Genomic DNA, 6,000 nt, shown 5'->3' with positions numbered 1-6,000 from the left:
GTGTTCTACGAGATAGACCGTCAAAGACGAGCGGTGGCGCGTGAGAGATTCCTGATGTATCCAAGATTCCTTCAAATGATCTTGAATCACGTTGCTCCCACGTTACCTCAGCGCCGCCCGATTAGATATGTGGAGAGTGTAAGCAAGAGAATCTTCGCTCAGTGTAGATCATCAAGTGCAAGAAGTAAGCCTGAGCTCCGTCCTCGACATACTCCATTGTTTGGGTACTTGATCAACCCAGAGTATGTTCCAGCTCGTGGGGACGAGTTTCGGGATCCGGCACTACAACAGGCAGGAGCACCTCAACCACCACTTGAGGTACAACAAGCTTTACCTGCTGCTCCTGTTGTGGCACCAGAGAAAAATGTAGACCTTGAAGCTGCTTTTGGCGGCCAAGGTTTCTTCGATATGGAACGTGTGGATCCAGAGGAAGAAGTACAGTTCTCGGTTGCCCGGGTTACTAGTGTGGATGTGTCGGTGGCAGCTACGACGGAGGCTGATTCTGATTCCTCAGATGATGATGTGGCTGAAGCTAGACAAATTTTGATCTCTCAAGAAAGAATTCATGGGAAGAGGAAGAGAGACACCGATGACAGTGATTCGGATTTTGAGGAAGATTTACATCGGTTGGTTCGAATATCGAGAAGAGAAAGAGTGAGTGCAGGTTCGGGAGCTGGTGAGAGCTCAAGGGTGGTTCGTTTCACTCCACCCGCACTGTCTGGTATGACTATGGTCCCTTCATCACTGCCAGTTACAGTGTTAAGCGCCGCGGATGTTCCCGTGGTGACTACCTCATCTTCCTTCGGCATCCCACCCACTACATTCCAGCTCTCGGCTCCAGAGATTGTGTCCTTGCCACCTCCATCTCTTACTCCATCGGAGGTCGTAGCAAGGTTTGTTGAGTCGACAGTTGTTGCCACTGCAGGGTTGTCGGTTACGATACCACCTGCGGTTACGTTTCCACCTGTTTCTGAGGTGCCAGTTACATTGGGAATCCCTCCTCCGTACGCTCAAGACATATCACATATGAGGTTTGATTTTGATGCAACCTTATCCGACTCGGAAAGAATAGCAGCGCCTGAAAGGGTCGTGGCAGAACAATCAAGAGTAAATTTAATCCAGACTCATGCTATTCAGCGCCTCGTTGCGGAGAATCAGATTCAGTCGTCCCTCCTGATCGAGCATGGTAAAATATTTGATGCCTTGAAACAGTTCTTGGCATCTCAGGGGGCGACGAGCTGTAAGGGTGACGAGCTGAGGACGAAGAAGCGTAACGATCGAGACGATGATCCCAATGCATCGAAAGATGCAGGTGGAGAGTTACCAAGAACTGAACAAGCTCTTGGGACTTCCACATCTCAGGGGGAGTCAACGAGTGCAGCTGGCGGTTCAGGGGGTGATGATGTGGTGGTTGTGGAGGCTGAGGAGGTGTTGGATGATGATGTTATAGGTGATGAGGATGTGTTACCGTTGGAGGAGATAGAGAAGATAGGGGCTGAGATCGTGATTGATAGTGAAGTCGAAGAGGGAGAGATTGTGGAGGAGAATGTTGAGCATGAAATTCCAGCAGTTGAAAAGTCAGATTTGGGTAAAGACACGGAATGTGATGAGACAAAATAGGAGGAGCAGCCAAGATGGAAAGAAGGCTACGCTCAGTGGTTCGTAAAGACTAAGAAACCGGCGGTCCCTACTATGATCAAGAAAAGTTACAACATCAGGGGTTATGCTGAATCGAAAAAGGGGATTATATGCTGGTTATATGATGAGCAGTTGAGGCTTTTTGTGATTAAACGGTATGATGGGGTTCAGTATTTCAAGAGGTTGTTGAGATCGTTGAATATGTTGCCTGAATGTGAAGTGAAGGACTTAGCCAGGTTGGGGTTGATAAATAGAAGTGATTATAACATGGCTAGGATCATTGGAAAGATAGTCTGGAAAGAAAGCATAAAGGAGAAAAAGTTCGAGCTGTTGAAACCGCAGAAAGGAAAGCTCGTTGAAGACAAAGACAGAGGAATGAAAGCAGATGGCAAGCCTTGGATGATAATGAAGTATAAGCTGATCCGTTGTCTAAAAGAAGTGCCGATGAAACAAATGCCCAAGGATGTGCTCAAAGATCTGAAATGGTGGTACGTTGATAGTGAAACAGCTGAAGCAGTAATGGAGGATGAAGATGAACAAGAGCTGATGAGAGTATATGATCCAATGCACTTAGTAAATTTGTCTCAAGCTGATCTGCAGGTGCTAAATGAGAAAAAGATATTTTATATTCCTGCCTGGAAAGAAGAAGCAAAGAAATATCAAAGAGTAGTTTCAGTTTGTGTACGAGAAGGCGTTCATGCTTGAAGATGGAAGATACAAGATTTTTGAGATTACAAGACACGTGATTGAAGATAGAGATATGAAGCTACTGCCAAGGGGGAGTCTGTTGGTACATGATGTCAGTAGTTCAGTATCTAGTGTCTGTAATCGTGTTATTTGGATTTGTATTGATGTTTAAGCGAACTTGTCTCACAAGTTTGCCTGATATAGGCGAACTTGTGGAACAAGCGAAGTTAGTGACAACTTCGCCTAAACATGTTAGGCGAAGTTGTCGTATGATATATAGGTTTAGCCTACGGGTTATTTGTATCAGTTGTTCAGTTTTGTGTAATTGTGATCGGTGAATCACGTGTTATTAGTTGCAATACAACGTGTTCTTTGTTTATTGTAACGTGTGTTTGCTTGTGTTTGACGTATATCGATTCTACGCTCGTATCGTCTTACGTATGGATTCCGCACCTACGCAGAACGAGATATTTCCGTGTAGATCCGGCTGGGAACCTACAGATTTTGTTCGTATTTCTTATAGGATTAGAAGTGTTTGTCGTTAAAAAAAAGAAAAAAAAAGTTATTGCAATATCTTTTGCGACAGTTTTGGAAAAATGTTTGGACGCACAACTTAAATGAAAGCTAAATTTCCTAAATCCTAGCCATAAAGACTAATAACTAACTAGTGACGGATCCAAAAAGAAAAATCAGTGGGCCAAAATTAAAAGGTTAATGGGTCCGGTATGTGAAAATTGGACCAATCAATACGGGTCTAACTTTCATAAAATGGATCAGTAAAACAAATTTAATAATGATGTGGTATAGGACGGAACGAGCATTTGGTTGTGAAACAGTCTCAAGAACGAATTGATAACGGGAACACAAACGAGCACACAATATTTAGGGTAAACTCACGTATTATTATAATCAAGGAACTAGCACAAAACTTGAATACAATTATCCCTCTCACTTATACATTAACCCTAACATGGCTATGTATATATAGGGAGACCCTAACTTGGTCAACAAGTAATTATCAAATAAAAGCCCAATTGTAACCTCATAAACCCATTACATCATTAATGAATTCCATAGGCCCAATAGGTCCAACCCGGTCACCTATACGCGACGGGTCTAATAAGATGGAAATAACAAACAATCACCCCCTAATTTCTGACTCGAAACTAGGAGATCTTCAACACCGAGCAATATTCTCATCTCGCAAGTGCTTTCGTAAGAATGTCAGCTCGTTGTTCCTTGCCACTAATGTGCTCCATTGCTAACAATGTTGGCTTTACATCCACAAGATGTAACTGCCATCCTTCAGTAGTTGCAATGGCAATGAGCATACGGACGGTTTCAAGTCTCGCCACTGGAGCAAAGACCTCGTCAAAATTGACTCCAGGTTGTTGCACATAACCCTTTGCCACGAGTCTTGCTTTATATTTATTAATCGAACCATCTGCATTTCTTTTCACTTTGAAAACCCACTTCAATCTGATAGCTTTAGCTCCTCTCGGTAACTCGGTCAACTTCCATGTGTCGTTTCGTTTAATGGATTCGAGTTCCATTTGGATAGCCTTTATCCATTCCGGTTTTGATTTTGCTTCACCAAAATTCCTCAGCTCACCTTCTTCTAACAAAAGAAGTTCCATGTCCTCCACTTCCGAACATAAGACATAATCATTGAACTTAACCGGTGCGATCGGAACACGTGTAGATCTTCTCAGGTTACTTTCTAGTTCATTATGTGTTGCTGTCGCTAAACCATTTGCTGCTGGTGTCGCTAAACTGGTTTCTGAGTTGTTGGAATTAGCGACCAGAGTGTCGGAAGTTGTCGCTAAAGGTGATGATGGGTTGTCGTAATTAGCGACAGAAGTTGTCGCGGATTTTGTTTCAGAATTTGGCGACAAAGCTTCGTCGCTAATGTTGTTGCTTCCAGTAGGCTCGGTTACAACTTGCCCAACTCCGGTATCAATAACCCGTTCCAATCAACCCTAAATAAACCCGGTGCTAGCTCCATTTCTTCATTGGTTTGACCCGAATTAGACCAAACCCACGTCTTCTTTTCGTCAAAAAACACATCACGAGCTGTCACAACTCGGTTTACCAGTTTAGTTTCCCTGACCCGTCTTATATTCGGAGAATTTTATCGTAAAACATTTCGTTTATGAGTTAATAATATTTTATTATTATTTATTATATTTAATTATTTATCTATAATAACTTTGATTCTTATTCATTTTCCACCCTAACTCATAGTTTTAACCAAAATTGCTTCCATCCTTAAAGTGTAGGGACCATTTTGCAAATCTGATTTAAACATTAATATATTATAAACAAAAACCAGAACCCGTGACCTAAACCCGTTTTTTGACCCAATGTTGTGATCCAAATACGTTGCTTGAACATTAATCTTCGCATTATAATGGGAATTGATTTGTGCATATCATTCCTCTCAAACAAACGAACTCGCCGACAACGTCAACTAGGAAACAACAATCAAATAATATATGTATTGATCTTATATATTGGCCGACCTAAATCGTTTATCAAAACATATCTTAACGAGCATGATTGATCAATTGAACCTGCAGTAGCAATCCACAAACCCTCGCCATCATTAACCCCTGAGCTAATTGGATTTTTATCGTCTGAAGCCTAATGTTTTGATCCCGTCTCTGGCCGTCGGCTTCATCTTAGCGTTCAACATCAATCGGCTATCCCAACTGGTAATTAAACATTGCATTTTGGTCGTTTGTAACCCTTAATCAATACCCCTAACTAAAAATTAATCAACCATAACATGGAGAGATCAATTACAGATTCTTGGATTTATAGATTTGGGGGTTTTGTTCATTCCTGTCTATAATAATCTGCTTCCGTTAATACGCAAATGACTTGTTAGGACAGTTGGTAGGGTATTTGTGTTAGATATACTTATTATATACCTAATAAACGTATTAAATAGATTTTTCTTAAAAGATGCAAACAAAAAAATATTTATTTACATCTTACTACTTATGATATTTAAAGAATTACACATTATTATTATTATGATGATTATCTATATATTTATATATTAAGTATTTTATTTATTCAAATAATTAAAAGTATATTTCATTCTATATTTAACTAAATTATTTCATTTAATTTGTATATTTGATCATTTATTCATTTAGATTTTATCATTTCGAGCATATCGTATATTGTTTAAATTATTCAAGTATTTAATTATATATTATATCATGGGTAGTTATTGGGGAATTTATAATTAATAAGACTATTAAAAACAATGACCGTAGAGATTAATCAATAAATATCTTAATCCCAATCATAACACAAATGACATCGAAAACTTAATTCATTATAGTATGTTATATCATTTATAAATAATTCATATTAAAATTATTTTAACTAGGAATCCTTGACGGTATATCCCGAAGGGTTCATCTTTCTCATCATCATCCTCATTTGTATTTTGTTCATGCGATCAGGTGAGTACCACATTCCCCTCTTTTTACTCGTTTTCTCATGTTTTGGGGACATATGCATAAATTGTATTTCTCATATATACTTATACACAAAACTGCAACAATTGTCTTATGTGTTACCAATTTATACCTTACTTTTTTATGTGCTTACATGCTTTACGTGAACCTCATTCGGAGAGGTCCAACATAATCTAAGAAT

This window comes from Bidens hawaiensis, unplaced genomic scaffold, assembly GCF_021521415.1.
Source record: "Bidens hawaiensis isolate Kalapana, Puna unplaced genomic scaffold, B.hawaiensis_p1.1 tig00001717_1, whole genome shotgun sequence".
Lineage (NCBI taxonomy): Eukaryota > Viridiplantae > Streptophyta > Magnoliopsida > Asterales > Asteraceae > Bidens > Bidens hawaiensis.
This window is presented reverse-complemented; position numbering follows the sequence as displayed.